The sequence below is a fragment of the Balaenoptera acutorostrata genome, chromosome 8 (assembly GCF_949987535.1).
Source record: "Balaenoptera acutorostrata chromosome 8, mBalAcu1.1, whole genome shotgun sequence".
Classification (NCBI taxonomy): Eukaryota; Metazoa; Chordata; class Mammalia; order Artiodactyla; family Balaenopteridae; genus Balaenoptera; species Balaenoptera acutorostrata.
In genome coordinates, this window is record NC_080071.1 from 14,747,619 (window position 1) to 14,765,839 (window position 18,221).

Genomic DNA, 18,221 nt, shown 5'->3' on the forward strand with positions numbered 1-18,221 from the left:
TCCCCAAAAGATATGTGGAGCTCCTAACCCCTTATAGATCAGAATGTGACCTTTTTTGATTACAGAGGTAATCAAGTTTAAATGAGGTCATTCTGTAAGAAAATAATATGTATACTTTGTCTTTTTCCTGTTGCTGTTAGGACCTAGATATTACAAATCTCACAAATGTCGGCACAAAAGCTCCACAAACTTCTAGCCCCAGAATTATAAATACAATAAATTTCTTTTGTTCTAAGCCACCCAGTTTGTAGTGCTTGGCTATGGCAGACCCAGGAAATTAATATCGTATCCAACAGGGTAAACTAGAAATGTCAGTGTCTCATGTTAGCCTTTTATATATTTCACACAATTCAGTAATCTAAGAACAGATTTATATTTTCTGGTTACTCTGTGGACACATGTCCTGTGTCTTTAGCAAGACAGGAAAGCGCCTTGACCATATCTTATTCTATAATGATAATAATGATACTTGAGGTTACTTTCTAAATACTAAACATTGTGCTCTGCATGCATTATTTTATATAAACCCTACCACAACCCTTGAGGTTGTTAGTTTTTTTGTTATTACCATTCGCCTTTTTACAGATAAGGAAACCGCAACTCAAAAAGACTAACCAACATACTTGAAATCACATAGTTAGAAGCTGGGCCTCAAATCTGGGTCTGAGCAACTCCAAGTCCACTCTTTGAACTGCTAAACCCCACTGCCTCCACTCAGACCCCCCCAGCCCCTGCCCACAGTGTGTGGTACTGTGATGAGTAAAGGACAGGCTTGTAACACTGGGCTCCTTAATTCAGCTGCAGCGACACTTGAAATCCAATTCTACATATTTTGAGAGTTTTTTTTTAAACTATAGGGTCACCATTAAAATAACTATATTGAGGATTTTTTTTAACTTACGTAGGAGATTGCCTAAGATAGTTATCTCTAATAGGACTATGTACCAAATACATGAAAGTTCAGTTATTAGACTTGATAAAGTAGGAATTGACTTGGAACATGAAACCCGCAGTCTCACGACTACAGAATGTGAAGCTGGGCCTTTCCCCCTGAGGAGAGCAATAATCTGAGGGGTGTAGGTTTTCCCACTCCTATCTTTGAAGGTTTCCCTTCAAAGAATCTGAAAAGCTTACAAAAGGGAGATATGGATTGCTTTCTGAAAGACTATTATTATCCTTTATTACATTTTTTTATGTAAGTGAATTTACCCACTTTTCCCAAACTATTATTGGATCAAGTTTACAGGTGCTAATACATGGAGGAACTCTTAAGCCAGCTCTGAAAAACAAAACAAACAAACAAAACTACATCAACTTTATCTTAAGATTCCCAAGATTTGGCCAATTAAATAATCTGATCCATAATAAACTGAAGCTGTGGAATAAAGTACGATTCATGAATTTTCCAGTACTATTTGAAACAGAAATGTAAACAGCTTTTGCAGAGTGCCAGAAAGCCTATGTTAATTTTCCAAGGAGTGGAAGTTCAGACACCATACAGTTAGTAATCCTTGTTTAAAGCATTCTGGGGAGCAGCCAACTCTGTTAATTACACAGAGGACTGTGGCTTTCTTGAAATGAAAAGCCATATTTTGGTTCTAATGGACATTCAAGGATCATGATGTGTTCTGGTTCTGCCTACTTCTTCAGGGAATCTTAGCCAAAGACCTCAGCCAAAGAAGCAGAAAATGGTAGTCAGAACTCCAAAGAAATGCTGTGCAAAAAACTTTGCCTAAGTGGTTCCCATTCCACAAAGAATAGTAAAAGGCTCTGGATGCTGTTGTGAAAACAACTGCTGAAAATGAATCATGTTGTTTAATTTCACATCTGTGAATTCAAGTGCTCTATGCTTGATTCTTTGGTCATTTGTGTATCAACTGCCTCCTTCAGGGATGAAAAGTAGCCTTCTTGGGAGCAGGTCTGACACTTGAAAGTGAAAGCCCCCTCCCCCTTTCATCTTTCTCTCCCAGTAATAAGTGGCTGTGAAGACCCTGGGGCCTGGACCACCTCTCATTAGGGAAACAAGATGCCTATTGCATCATCAGGTATAAAGCCAATTCTCTTCCTGAGGACTAGTATGCTTTAGTCTAATGTGCACCAGAAGAACTGCCACTAAAACCCTCTAAAATCCCTCCTGTGTTTCAAGATTGTAAGTGTTCTCCAACCTCTCAGAGCATAAATCACTGAAGATGCTTCAGTTGATTTATGGAGGTCATTTCATGAGAGTGCATTTGGTATCTTTATATGTCTCACTGAATAAGGTTTTCTTTGTAGGGATCAGAGAAGGTTTTGTCAGAGGTGACGTGTGGCAGTCGTGGAAAAGGCACAAATTACCTTTCAACCCAATTTCAGCAATGAATAAATTCCAGTCCACACTCGCAGAGTTTCCTATTTGGAAACCACTAAAATGAACACATTTCAGTGAATTCCTATCAGAGCAGGCCGTATCCATGGATACGATGGATAATGATCTATATGCCAGAAAGGCCCTTCTCCCTTCCAGTCCCCTCACCAAAAATCTTTCTGCCAGTCCCAGGATCAATTTCTACCATTAGTGTGTTATTCTTTTAAGTGTTAGAGGTTTGTTTCGTTTTGCCTTGATCATCCAGAACTCGCTATGAAAATTCAAAGACCTCTTGAGGGGCATTACATTAAGCCTTTTTAAGCTATCAATTCACTTCCCAGCTACCCAAGAGTTAGTTAAGAGCCTGGAGGTGAAAGAGGAGGGTAAAGAGAGGGATCTGAGATGCCAGGACCTCCCAAAAGGAAGGAAACCTTTCTCAATTGATTTCTATTTGCAGTGTGCTTTTGCATACTATGGAGAAGATAAACAGGATATTCTGGAATGGTACCAGCTCAGAAATTAGAGAAAAACTTGAAGGTTTTCTAAGGAATCAATACATCATCTCTGCATCTATAGTCTGGGGAGCTCTATGCCCGGGGTTGTTCATGTTCCCCTTTCCTGTAGACAATGGATATATGGTGACTTGCAGAATCTGCAATGGAATCTTATGTCATGGTGCCCTATTTGATGGCTGTTAAATGGTCACTGATGTAATGGTCAAATTTCAAAGTCTAACTTCCAACTGACACACAGGATCACCTCATTTCAAAGTTGGAGGATGTCTTAGAGAGTATGTAGTTCATTTGCCAATTTAAGAATCGAGATCCATCTAAATAACAAATGCCAAGTGGTCTTCCCGTCTCTGCTTGAACACCTGCCAGGCTGGGGAACTCAAGCATTCAGTTTTCAGAAAGTTCTGAAATTTTATTCTTATGTATTATAAAAATCTGCTTGCCTGAGATTTCTATCCATGAATTCTAATCCAATACCCTGAGTTCCCACACAATAAGCTAGACACACATGACAGTCATTCAAACAACTGAAGATAGCTGTCACATACCCTGAGTATTTCATGTACCAGAAGTGCTGAATAACATACACACTACCTTTGATTTAAAGAAATTCTAGCATATTTTCAGCAAATATTAGTTAATAAGGAGAGTAAAAGTCTTGTCCGAGGGCCTCTGTTTAAGTATCCTAATGTGCTAATATGGCCTCCTGGACAACCATGTCGGCAGACATGTCAACAGACATGCACATACAGAATGTACCTGCCCATCTGAAAGTTTTGGGAGGCTATTCAAACCATTCTGAACTGTTTATTTCTTCTTTTATAGCTATATATTTGCATCTTCTTTTTAGAAGGACTACAAGATACAGCATTTTGAAATTTTGGACCCCACTTAATTAACTAGCCTCTCACTGGTTATATAAAACCCTTTGCAACCAAAGCTTTCATTTCTCACCTGTGTCTTTACAGAGTGGCATTGTGTCTGAGTGCAGAAGTGGGGCTAGAAAGGAATGGGACCCACTCCCTTGGGTATAGATGGGTATCATTGGTGCTTAGAAATTCACCCATTTTTACTTTCCCCTTAGGTTGGATTCCATACGTAAGACCTTTCCTAACATTTCAGAGTTTTACTTGGATGTCAGTGAGATTAAAAGAATTTTTTAAAAAAGGACATCTGAAGTATGAGTAGGGTTGAACTACCCCTCTTCCTCTCCCACCCTCAAAAATGAAAATAATCTGAAATTTCTTGCATTTGGAGAATCTGGGTGGAGGGACGGTAACATAGTTGCAAACACAGCCTCAGATGTCCCAAACTGTGGTAAACAGAATGGAAGGAGTCAGGGACCACAACTGGCAATGTTTGCTGGTGAGAGAAAAGCTGGATTGGGAGCCAGGAAATTTAGATTCTTTCTCAGCTCTGCGTACTAACTTTGAGACCTTCATTAGATCTTCTCACGTCTCATTTCTTCGTCTTTGGAAGAGACATAATACTTTCCCTACATATGTCCCAAGGTTGCTCCTAAGGGAATTTTTAAAAGCTAGCATATATTGTTGCAAGATATTAATCCTTTTGCTTTTCTTTTTTGCCCTTCCTTGTTGGAGCCCTTTTCTTTCCTCTCAGTCAGCAACAACCACATTGCCTCAGGGGACTGGCATCCCTCAGCGGTACAGGCACACAAAGAGCAGGAATGCAGCGAGAAAAATGAGTCTACACTCAGTTCTGACTTCCAAATACTTATTTTTTGAAGCAGTAGGTTTTGTTGGGAAAAGAAAGTTCCTGTGAGAATCAAAGGAAAGATCTTCAAAGAGTAGGCCAGAGGAAACCAGATGACAGTCACCTGGATTTTGAGGGTCGAGGGGAGGGAGAGATAGCACAGGACCCTGAACTTAAAGGAGGTTTTGCAGAGGGCCTCAGACAAGGGGATCAGGTCTAAGAATCCACTGGAAATAAGTGGAAATGGCCCAGGACTTTCCTTGAACAAATGACAAAGTCTGGAAGCCTCCAGACGAGGCTATATGAGTTATCATTTATTTCATCACCGTGGGTCGCTTAGGCTGAACTTCTTCTCTCTGGCAGATGAAAACTTTCCATTCACAGCTATGGGCACCTCACCCAGGATTCAGCCAACCAAAGGGACTCTCCATGACCCAGCAATTTGCTAGCCCCTTCCAAACTGCTCTATGTGAGTACCACTCTTCTCAACGACCTAGGGCACCTGCCAGCACCCTCCATGACCAAAGAAAAATTGATGGGCCTGGACAATGATGAAACTCACCCTGTTATGATATAAAAGTTTTTTGGAAAGGAAAAATATAATACACAAATGTAAGAACTTACGAAACAAAGAAAAAAAATTGTTTCATTCATCTCATTCTTTTCAATTCATTTCTTAAAGTAAAAGAGCCTAGCATCTTAGATAAGACTGGCTATGAATTATATCATATTTTATATCAAATAATCTGTCCTACTCCTAAATTATACTCCTGTTAGTTACGAAATCGATCCAGAAAAAAATTGTTCCAGCCTAATCACATTTGCCCAAATAACGATTCCTAGTTTATCTGCATGATTGGTAGTGTTGACATGTATATGTATGCCCAAGTGAAAAGCAAATTAAAAGCAGTAGAATCCAGTTTTTTTCCTAAGAAGAATGGCTCTTTCTAGTTAATGTGACACTTATAAACAAAGAGTGTTCTGAGTCCTTACTGTACACACGGGAGATGTGAAGCACACGGTGCTGACCTCAAACCACACAGCATGACACAGGGCCTTCTGGAAAGAACCTCAAGAATGTTCCCAAAGAGAAGCCTCTGAATTTGTGTAGGATTTAGACAGAAAATGTGTAAGTGGTACCAGAAGAGAGAAAAGGCATGAACAAAGGTAAAAAAGCAGGAAAGGGATTAAGTGTTGAGGGAGTGGAAATTTTCAGCTAAAATGCTTCTCCAAAACAGGGTTCTAGACTCACCAAGGTCATGTGACGTTTCTGTACTGTTAAACTTCATTGTAATAAAATGAGAGGAAAATGTATGCCCTTTTATTCATTACCTAGCTGTGGACCACTGCCTGAAAGGTTTGTACAGATACATGTCACAAGAGATGTTCACATAATAAAATTTGTAGTTACCAATGCAGTTTTGATTAAGAAAAAAAAAAAACCAGGATTCTAGAGTAGGAGGCCAGAGGTTTCACCACTGACTCCTTGTGACCTGGGGTAAACCTGAGTGTCGCAAGTGTCTCTAGGGCATCCAAAGACTTGGGAGATAAGGCTGGAATTTAAGTCTCAGGTTCAGCATTTACTAACTGTTGGGCTTTAGGCAAGATATTTGTCATATCTGAGCTTCATCTTCTTCATCTGTAAGTGGGCACAATGCTACTACCACCTGACTCACCGATCCTGGAGGTGGAAACCGCTTGCCAACTAGAAAGTATTAAAGAAGACAAGGGAGAGTTATGTGGCATGAACTGTTTAAAGTGGGATAAAATGCCTTTGCCAAATGCTTGTGTTTCTAACAGTGGCATGACTCTAAAGGGTCTTGGAAGAGAGATGTGTGAAGGTATTTCATTATGGTGCACATAGCTGTGCCACTCTTCTTTTGGCACAGAACTAGGCAGAAATCCTCAAATAGGCATTTGCTAACAATAACCTGATGTAATAATCTATTGGTTTCCTCCATAAGCATGCTGTGACTAATGACTAATTACCCAGATCCTTTGAAATGAATTTATCAACATAGCCAGTGTTTTATTTTTGGAAACTCTAAGTTGTGAACTAAAGGAAGACTTATTCTGAAAGTATTAGACTCTCTCATGCTATTATTTCAGAGACAAAGAATTCTTCTGGATGAGCAAGTAGCACTTAGAAAGTGAATTTCCATTTAGTACCTCCACAGAAATATATCAAATGAACCAAGCCAGATCAGGAGTGATTTGGAAAGAGAGACTCTGCTTCAGCTGCCTTCCTACTCCATTTTGACTGCCCCCAAAGAAGCACTGAATTGTTCACTTTAAAATGATTAATTTTATGTTATGTGAATTCCTCCAGAATTAAAAAAAAAAAAAAATGTAAGGCTAGCACCCCCCATCAAGAAGTTTATGGTTATGGTCTGATAAAGATGACAAGCCTACCCTGCACTCATCCAACAAATATTTCCTGAATGTGTGTTTCATTCTGGGCATAAATGTAATACTAAGCAATGTATATAAACCATGAAAAGTGCCTTAAGGTTAGAGGCTTTGTAGCAAAACTGAATGCTTGGAATTAATGGGGAGGAGATGAGTGATGGCTTCTTGGCTGTGCTAGAGAGCATTATGAATATAAGTAAAAGGTGAAAAAAAAGGAAGCTTTTAGCCAGAAAGAATGGAAAAAAGGTCCCAAAGTGACCATGAACATGGCATGCATGCTGGATAACAAGGAAGCCACCCTGATTTCCATGTTCTTCTTTTCTGATATGGCTACAAGAAATGCTATTTGGAATGCATCAAGGCATGGAACAGAGTTAATCACAAGATGGGTTAATCACAGATTGTGTGCTCGATGGCTGTGCAGGTGCCTGGAAACAGGATGCCTATCAAGGTATCAACCTCCGCTGCTGGTTCCAAATGTGTCCTGCCCAGAATGTCATTATCAGAAACTTGGATGAAGGTATAAATAGCACTGATGATCAAATTTACAGTTGACCATAACATTGGGAGAGAACATTTATACATAGGGTGACAGACAGAAAATCCATAAAGAATTCTTCTGGCTGAAATCATGGCCAGATTGAACAAGATGAAATTTAATCTAGATAAAGATATTTATTTCTGGGGGAAAAAAAAACCTACCCAAGTACAGTTATGAGACATTTGACTTAAAAGTAGTACAAAGAATAATTAGAAGGGCTTGTGGTTTTAGTTGACTATAAAGTTAATATTAACCATGACAGCCCCACCTCCCCCAAACTAATATAGGGGTCAGTGCAAGGTGCCTCATGTTAGAATGAATAGTGTCAACCAGGAGAGCCTCCAGACGAGAACCAGGAGGGAAGGGATTTTTGAGGATCATTTGAAGAAACTAGTTGTGTATTATTTGGGGAAGACAACACATGGTAACCATTTACAAATACCTAAAAGCTAGTGGGTGGAAAAAGGGCAGAACCAAGGTCAATGGACAATTTTATATACACTTCAAATTTACCTGTATTCAAGAAAGACATTTCTGACAATTAAAGTGTATGAAAGGGAATGTGCTTCCCTATGTCGCTTGTGAGTAAAGGTGTTAATATTGCTCCTGAGTGATAGTTTGTGTGGGTCATTGATCATCAGATGGATACAGGATTAGACTATCTAAGGTCCCTTTCAGTGCTGAGCTCTGATGGTTCAAAAGAGATGAAGAATGTATTCTATAACATCTTACAGAAAAACCTAAACAAACTTTTTGGTCAACCCAATAGAAAGGGTCAAAAGTTAGTCAGAGTTCTTTGGGTCTGATCTGGAGGATAGAAGAGAGTAAAGTATTAAGCAGATGAGAGACATGATAAAAGTTTTATCTGAAGACAGTTCTAGCAGGAGCATATGGAATGGAGAGAAGGAGAAAGATGGGAAGCCAGGAAGCCAGAAATTAAGCTGTGGCAGTGATCCGGTTATGAGGCAACAGGGTCTGGATTGGGCCAATGGTAATAGAATTAAGAAGGAAATGGCATAATACATAGTACAAGAAAAGCTGTCAGGATTTAGTCATTAGCAACTTTATGGGAGATGGAGTAAAGGCATAAGCTTATTTGAGTTACTGGAACCGAAGTGATAACAAGAGACTCAAGTGGAAAGGGCTGGTAGGCAATCAGGCCTGTGGTACCGGAGACTGGATGATACATCACAGATAGAGATAAAGATTCGAGATTTATTGGAATAAAGCTGATGGCTGAAGTGGAGAAACAGAGGGACTCTTAAAGAAAAAAAAATGAGAAAAGAGAAAAAAGATCAAGGTCTAAATTAAATGTTAGGAAAGAGCAAGTGGTAAGGGATTCCAAGGTGGAAGAGAAGACAGCAAAGGTGATACAGGAGGGATCAGAGAAGCAGAAGACCCTGGACAATGTGTATCCAGAAAACCAAGAGAGGAAAGAGATCCAGGCGGGGGGACAACTGCGCCAAACACAGCTGTCCTCAGGGTCCAAGATCTGATGTTCCAAGATCACCAAGAGTGGAAGAAATAGTTTACGGTGGAGTGGACACCTGTTTTGTCACTCTGCAACAGCTCTGCTCCCCACAGAATTTTCCTCTGCTATAATCACTTTACGTTATATGGCTGTAAGCTTCAGTTAGACGCACACATAGACACTCAAGAACAACCACCCACGGTCTTGAGCTATGGATTCGGGAAACCTAAGCATAGGCGAGCTGAGCCCAAGTTAGACTACGCCACATTGTCCACTGACTGGAACAACTGTATCAGGCTACTGTACAGATTACCCATTTAACAAGGTTTAGAATTATCTTTTACTCATGAGGCAAACCAGTGACAGAACCAAGCCCTGAAGTAGGAAGTTCTGCCTCCCAGATTGTTATGGACTGAACTGTATCCCCCAGAATTCATACATGGAAGCCCTAATCCCTAACGTATCTGGTTAATAATAAGGTAATTAAGGTTAACCAGGGTCATTAGGAGTCCTAATCCAATAGGACTGGTGTCCTTAGAAGAAGAGGAGCAGACACCAGGGGTGCAGCCACACAGAGGAAATGCCACGTGCGGACACAGTGAGATGGTACCATCCACAATCCAAGAAGAGAGACCTCACCAGGAACCAGCTCTGCTGGCACCTCGATCTTGCACTTCTGGCCTCTGGAGCCGTGAGAGAATACATTGCTGTTGCTGAAGTGGTATTTTGCTATGGCAGGCCAGGCAGACTAATACACAGATCATGGGTCTCCTTTAGTTTTTGGGTCAATAACCTGGGCATTGTTTAATACCTTTGCTCAGTATCTCAGTCACTCACTGGGACTAAGTTCAATATTTATTGGAAGTTCTACTAGCGGAGAACCCCACACTGTGCGCACCAAGTTAATTTTCTGCAGGTGCCTCAATGAATTTGTTGGTTAAAACAATTTCTCAACTTTTCCACTAAACTGAAAGTTCATCAAAAGGAAAGCCACGTGGGACAAAAAAAAATACTCAGGTTTTGAAGACTATTCTATCCCAGGACTACCTCTTGCAGGGTGGCCTTACACAGAGAACAGGCAGAATGAGACTTCAGAGACCAACCTTCCTGGTTCGCCATGTGTTGCCCTAAGGGGCCTCAAATTCCTACATCATTCACTTCAATGAGGTTGTTACTGAGATGCAGATGTTACCCGAGAGTTGCCGGGTTGGTTTAAATCATTAGCATTACAATTACATCCTTAGCTTAGCAAACTTCTGAGAACACGAGCCACATGACAGATTAGTTCTGACGGGCAATCAGCGGTCAGAAGAAGATCAGAGCTTCCGGATGTGTCCTGACCAGCCAAGTGCTCCTGATGAGCATTTGGCATCAGGCAGAATGAGGTGGACAGGGGGTGAGCATGCCCAACAGGGAGGAGAGAAAGAGGAAGGAAACAACGGTCCCAGAGAGAGGCTGTTTCTCCCTCTCCATTTTATCAGAAACCATCCTTACGTGGAGGGTACTTTACCACTGTTGTGAGGATCTCTTCTATAGATCCTTAAAGAAGTAAGATTAGGACTCTGAAGGACTGTGGCAATTCTGAGTCCTTCAGAACAGCGGACCCCAACCTTTTGGCACCAGGGACCAGTTTTGTGGAAGACAATTTTTTCATGGACGGGGGTGGGGGGATGGTTCAGGGGGTAATGAGGACGATGGGGAGCGATGCGGAGCGGCAGATGAAGCTACGCTCGCTTGTCTACCGCTCACCTCCTGCTGTGTGGCCCGGTTCCTAACAGGCCACGGACCGGTACCGGTCTGAAAACAAAGTCCAAGTAAATCCTGGTGCCCTGTGCCACAAATCCTCGTAGCGACACGTACTCACAGCCTGAGATTTGGTTTCAGTCCAATCCCCCAAGGAGAGACACTGCATGAAAAACATTCCGTATGCGGCCAATATGAAGAAAAGAGCAGTCATCAAAAAAAGCAACCCAGGGGACTTCCCTGGTGGTCCAGTGGTTTAGACTCCGAGCTCGCAATGCAGGGGGCCCAGGTTCGATCCCTGGCCAGGGAAATAGATCCCGTATGCCACAACTAAGACCCGGCGCAGCCAAATAAATAAATAAACACTAAAAACAAAACAAAACAAGCAACCCAGCTGAAAAGAATGGCTTAAATCAGAGCTCCAGAAGTGCCCTCTACAGCCAGCAGCAGGTGCTGTGTGTTTGGTCGCATCATCCTGGACCAGGGGGTCACCCGGGTGAGACACAGAGAAGGAACTCTGCAGGTGTGTACACAGGAGATGTCTGGGGCTTGCCTTTCAAGATGTGCTGCTCTGTAAACCTGTAAGACTGTGGCTCTGGTGTTCGGCATGCAAAGAATCATCTGCAGTGCTTGTAAAGATGGTGCTTCCTGCTTCCCCTAGTGGATGCTGAATCCAGAAACTGCATTTCTAACCAGCTCCCCAGAGGATTCTACCGCAGAGTGGTCTGCGGACCACACTTTGAGAATCCCTGCTGCAGGGGTTCTGGATCACACAGAGAATAAACCACTGTAGAAACAGTTCCTGCGTGGCCTGAAAATGTCTATGCACTTCCAAAGGTGCTTCTGGAAGCATTTACCTCAGGGCTCCCTTTGCAAGGAGAAGTTTCTTTGATTTGTGAAAAGCCATGAGGTCTTCTGGCTCTGACAGGAGACACTTCTAATTGGGAGTGAGTACCGCCAACTCCACTCGCCTTCTCTGAGCCCACCCAACACGGTCTGCAGGCACCTGCCCCGACACAGAGCCCAGGAGTGAGACACATGAGATCAGATTTTAATCACTGTTTTGAGAAGGTCAATTTGTTGGCTGACTAGTTGCTGGTTTACAGAAACAAGCAGCAGTAGCCTTAAAATGGGAGAAAAGGCCAACGAAAGAGTGCAGAAGGGGTACCTTGAGGAGTCTTTTCCTGGCCAGGGCTGCCGGAGGTACGTGAGGGCATTCTGATGCTCCATTTAGGAGCTCAGGCCCTTAGGAGACCAGTGACTGACCCGGAGGCCTTCCTGCTCCTCCACCTTTTGGCATGCATGGAGCGATGTGGGTAGGGAGGAAGGAGCCTGTCACCAGGGCATTTATTGCATTTAGATTAGCTGCTTAAAACTCCCTTACGAGAAACTAGGAAGGAACCTGGTGTCATTTTCTCCGTAGAGACCTGAATTTAAAAAGCCTTCCTAGTCCCATGCCAGCATTTCCTAAGTGAGCCTTTCTTCTGTCACTGCAGAGCCAGAAGGTAGCGGCATCACCTAGCAGCTGCTTGCAAAGTGCAAATTACATAACGTGTGCTATGTAAGCAAAGGACGGCCGCTTAGGCTGAGCAGAAGACAGCCACTCCCGCTTTGATCTCAAATGCCCCTTTACGTGCTCTGACCCAGAGGTCCCCCAAACAGACTAAGGATGATGGGACTAATGGAAGCAGCTATTCCTGCCAGGTGTCTTATACCCTCAGGGATCTGGAAAATCCTAGTCCTCACGCCCCTGGCCCTGTGCAGAATGGACATGAAATGCGATGAGATCAGGGTGAGGGGGCATTCATCCCAAGACTTGAAGCCCTCCATCCTTCTAATACGCAAGCACATGTTTGAATGTAATAAGCTTGAAATTTGTAGCATAAATGGCTACACTTTTTTGAAGCTAGGCATCCTCTCTGCCTTCCTCAGTTTCATTCATTCTTCCACTCTTTTATCCGCTCTCTTTTTCATCTTTTTTGTTGTTTCTTTGCCTCTCCTGCTTTCTTCTTTCCTCTTCTCCATCTCTCTTTCTCCTATGTCTTCTTCCTACCCTCCCTCGCTCGCCCCTTCCTCTTCTCTTCCACCTTATCTTTCATTCAAATGAATTTAGTTGATACCTACTACCTGTCAGATTGACAACAAAATGAAAAATGCCATCCTGACCTCATCAGTCAGGACCTATTTTGAGAGCTCCTTTGTGCCAAGCACTGTTGTGGGTGTTTGAGACGCACAATGAACCAAACAGAGTAATGGTCCCTATCCTTGTGAAGCCTAGTAAAAGCTGTAAAGAAGCCATGAAAATACAGTGGGGAGTACCAAAGTTCAGGCCGGGGAGTCATGAGAGACCTCTGGTAGGATTCAGTGTTTGAGCGGAGCCTGGAAGGAGATGTAACCGTTAGCCCTGTGGGCAGAGGAGGGAACATGTGCTAAGGCAAGAAGGTGTAAGAGCATGAGCCATTGGGGACCTACAGGTAGGTAATGTCGTCTAAGGATGATGATGCCTGTGGGTGTAGCAGAAGCTGAAGCTGAAGACCCCAGCAAGGACCAAGGAGGAAAGGTCCTGATGCACCAAGGAGAGGGATCTGCAATGTATTCTGAAGGCCATGGGGCACCACTTAAGGATTTTAAGTAGGTGAGTAACAAGACGAGATCTGCACTTTAAAAAGATAATTCCGAGAGCGAACCACTCCAAGGGAAAGACTGGTGAGGGACAATGGCAGAGGGAAAGTGACCAGCAAAGAGGTTATCTCAATAATCCCAGTGGGAGATGGAATGGGGGAGACATAAGAAAATCTCTGCCCCCATACATACACATACAGCTATATTTTTTATTGCTCAGTATTGGTCCCTAGAAGACATCCTACTGTACATTTTCAGTCTTGTCCCAAGATGTATAGACTTTCTATAGAGACAGAGTCATATGTGCTTTCCTGTCTTCATGATGTCTGCCCTGAAGTTCTCTACCAAAACCAACGACCCATGTTTCAGGCCCTGCGGAAAACAGTTTGGCAGTTCCTCAAAAAGTTAAACATGGAATTACCATATGACCCAGCAATTCCACTCCTAGGTACATACCCCAAGAACTGAAAACAAGTACTCAAACGAACACTTATCCAAAAATGTTTCTAGGGACTTCCCTGGTGGTCCAGTGGTCAAGAATCCGCCTGTTAATGAGGGGAACACGGGTTCAAGCCCTGGTCCGGGAAGATCCCACGTGCCACGGAGCAACTTAAGCCCGTGTGCCACAACTACTGAGCCCACATGCCACGACTACTGAAGCCCATGCGCCTAGAGCCCGTGCTCCGCAACAGGAGAAGCCATCGCAGTGAGAAGCCGGCGCACCACAACGAAGAGTAGCCCCCGCTCGCCGCAACTAGAGAGAAAGCCCGTGTGCAGCAAAGAAGACCCAAGGCAGCCAAAAATAAATAAATAAACTAATTAATTAATTAAAAAAAAATGTTTCTAGCAGCAAAAGTTGAAAACAGCGCAAATGTCCATTCATGGATGAATGTGATATATCCATGGAATGGAATATTATTCAGCCATGAAAACAAATGAAGTACTGATACATGCTACAATATGGATGAATCTCCATTCTGCTAAGTGAAGGAAGCCAGACACAAAAGGCCATGTCGTATAACTCTATTTGTATGAGATACTAGAAAAAGTAAATTCACAGAAATAGAAAGCAGATTGGTGGATACCCAGGGTAGGAGGAGGGGGAGGGGGGAGTGCTGAGTAACTGCTTAATGAGTACTGGGTTTTATTTTGGAGTGAGGAAATGTTTTAGAACTAGATAGAGGTGGTAGTTGCACAACATTATGAATGTACTATGGTTAATTTTATGTTATATAAATTTCACCTCAATTAAAAAAAATTTTTTGAAAACCTGATGATCCAATTTCACTCTCCTCTTTCTCCAACCCTGTTCCCCATATAATCAATGTCCTGATAACTGAAGTGTTATAAGGATGGAGCTGACCAGAGCAAGCCCTCCAGAGTTGGCACACAGCCACGGATGATCACATTTTTCAATTTCCCTTAAGGGTGCTGAGAGTTTAGAGGAGCCAGCAGAATCAGGGAGGTAAGCGAGAACAGGTTTCAGTTTGCTCCTTTGAGTGGTGGAATCTGATAGTTTAAGAGAATGCAATATACCATAGATCAGGGCAACAAGAAGTCCGTGCATGGGAAGAAAGCTTAGGTCCCATTGCAGAAACATGCACAGCAGGCTTTGGGGGAAGTGGCTCGAGAGACGTTTGTAGACTGCAGTGTCTGGCTTCTGCCACGGCTGCGCCTCTGTTTCTTCCTACAGAAAAGACTAATGAAGAGGCTGGAGTGCTGTGCACAAGGAAGCTGATTAAACCTCCCTCCTCCGGTCTCCGAGAAGGAGGCATTCTGAGAGCCTGCATCTAGTAAACAAAGCAGCAAGACATGACTTAGTTGCACCAAGCACTGAAAAGGGGCTTTCTAGGGCTTGGAAAGTAGCATTGCACGCTAGAAAGGCCTGGAGGCTCTGGGTATGAACATGGATACTGCCATGGACTAACTGTGTGACCATGAGAAGTTATTTATCCTCTCTATGCCTCAGTTTTCTCATCTGTAAAATAGGGATAATTACACCTACCTCATAGCTCATCTGCTCTTGTGAGAAATAAATGATATATGTCATGTAGAGTATTCAGAAAGTGCCGGGAAATATTCAAATTGTTTGATAAGTGGTGTGATATGAATACCAACTAATCAGCATAAACAACGAAATAGCTCATGGTTCATAGTAAGCCTTCAATGAAGAGTAACTATTATTTGGAAGAGGCAGCTAGAAACAGAATTTGGAGGGGGAGGGCACTGTTTCTATAAAATACAGCCCACTCTTAGATAGCTCTATGTATGACAGAAAAGGGCAAGTACCGGCTGGAAAAGATCTCTGAAAGTCCCCCCCTTGCCCGGGAGCCTCCTCTTTCTCCTGTCCCCTTACCACACCCCACTTCTGTAGACAGGTGATCTCCAGGGAAGGTGGCAAAATGGATCCTGTTTCCCAGACACTTAAAAAGAAAGCACAAAGGAAGTGTAAATAGGCACAAGGTACATTTAAAACTGGGTAATAATTCGCCATAGAAGTCTAAAAGCCCCGAATAATAGGACCGCAGAAGCAGCTAGTCCAGGACTTAAAGGGCTGCCCCACCCCCTCAGAAGAGAGGAGCATGAACCAGAATGCAGATTCCTTCATCAAAAAAGGACTGCTATGGGGAGAGGTGGAGGTGGGGTGGGGATGTCGACTAAACTAACAGCACGTTTAGTGATGTAGTTGGTTCACATTCTGGCACTGTGCTCAAAAATATTTGAAATAGGGGCTTCCCTGGTGGCGCAGTGGTTGAGAATCTGCCTGCCAATGCAGGGGACACGGGTTCGAGCCCTGGTCTCGGAAGATCCCACATGCCACGGAGCAACTGGGCCCGTGAGCCACAACTACTGAGCCTGCGCGTCTGGAGCCTGTGCTCCGCAACAAGAGAGGCCGCGATAGTGAGAGGCCTGCGCACCACGATGAAGAGTGTTGTACCCCACTTGCCGCAACTAGAGAAAGCCCTCGCACAGAAACGAAGACCCAACACAGCCAAAAAAAAAAAAAAAAAATTTGAAATATTTATAGACCCAGGAATAGGGGGTACATTTTAGGGAATTGTGTGAGAAGGATGAAAAACCGTTTCTGACTATGTTCGTCCCTTTGCCAGCACAGTCTTCAAGTGTTCAGGCCTGGTTGAATGAATAGACGGATGAGTGCATGGATGGCTCGTGGAAAAGAGAGGACAGGGCATGTTTAGAGAAGAAAAGTGCGTATCAGGTGGGTTCCTGGAATGCAATTCTGCCCTAAACGTAAGGAAATTAAGGAACGACTCAGATGAGATGAAAGGTTCTGCCCTGACACAGGAAAGGTATGTGAAGTGGCTCGGTCATTATCAGTAGAACTCAAAGATGCAGCAGATGCAGTCAGGTGAGACCACCACATTCCCAGGACTCCTCCAGATGCTATAAAGTTCCACCTTGAGAGGAAGTGGCTCCCTTCTGCCTACAGATCTGTCCCAACCCTCACTGCCATGCCTGATCACCAGCAGGTCCCCATCTTTATTAGTCTGCCAATATCTTGCCTAGTGTTTCTCCTGTGGTTCTGTTTCTTCAGCTGATCTGCCATCTCTGCCTTTCTAGCCACCCTAACCCCTCGCTTCCCTGTTTTAGGAAGTGGCTCTGAGTCAGACACTTGGATTCAAACCCTGGTTCCATCATTTACTAGCTGCGCGACGTTGGACAAATCATTTAACATTTTCTACGCCTAGGAAATGGATGATAAAAGTATCTACATCATAAGGTTATTGTGAAAATTAAGGGGAAAAAAATTCACATCGAGCAATTACAACAATTTTGGCCTATAACACATGGTAACTATTTCTATGGTTACTGTAGTCTGGCTTAGATATTATTACATTTATGAAATTATACAGGCTAATTCCATGCCTCCAAAGTCTTTTTATGCTTCCCAATTCCTTTTGTGCCTATGTTTAGACTCTATACCAATTCTCCTGGACCTGGTTTCAGTCACCCTAAGCTGTCTTCCAATTAATAATAGTATCTAAATTTTATTAAACTACTATGTGTTGGAACTTTATCTTTTTATGTATGTTATTTGATTGATTTCATCACCACAATAACCTTGTAAGGATATTATTACCCCACTTTACTGATAAGAAAATAGACTCAGAGAGGTAAATAATTTGTCCAAATCCAAACAGATAGTAAACGGCAAGCACTGTGGTGAATCCAATTCTTTCTGCAAAAATAAAGCCCATCCCATTATTCTATGGTCCCTCCTGGTTGTTTCATGTGCATGGATCTGGTCCTCTTCACTTAACCCTAAGCATTTCCATACTGTGACACCTTCTATCTCTATAACTCTAAGGGGTTACCACTCCTAGTATAGTGTTAGGCATGCCATAGGTACTCACTAACTGTTCATTTGGATGCTCAGAAAAAAAAACATATCTGTAAACAATTCTTTGGTAACATTCTGACTTAATAACTTGCTCTGTACAAAGGCCACCAATAAATAGTTCTAGGATTAATTTACAAAGCTCATGCCTTCACAACAAATTCTATCTGTTGAACAAACATGTCAACATATTTGCACGGTAGGAATTTAAGGAAGTCACCCAGATGACCCCTGTCTTTACATGAATGATGCCGGGGATCCAAAGACACATTCTTGTTGAAGGGATCTACCATTGTTCTACCCATTACAGCTGTGACCAAGCAAACCAGTGTGGCCCTGACATAATAAGTAACAGCCGCAGCTTCACTATAACGTACAGTCTGTCTCTACAACCCTCAGCCAGCCCCTCATTCTAAACCAGGGTAGCAGTGACCAACAGCTACTGTCCTAGTCTGTAGCTCTTTTCAACATCACAGAAAAATTAAGGCTATGAAATAGTAATTTTA

General features: G+C 42.8%; 1 protein-coding gene and 1 non-coding gene across 4 annotated transcripts in view; one reads left to right on the top strand and one right to left on the bottom strand.

Annotated features, from left to right (window-relative positions):
• Window positions 1-18,221, bottom strand: part of CACNB4 (calcium voltage-gated channel auxiliary subunit beta 4) — a 255,237-nt gene that overhangs the window by 104,863 nt on the left and 132,153 nt on the right. The window lies entirely within an intron of this gene.
• TRNAA-CGC (transfer RNA alanine (anticodon CGC)) lies at window positions 10,971-11,043 on the top strand. Its single transcript has one exon. It is a non-coding gene; the product is annotated as a tRNA-Ala (tRNA).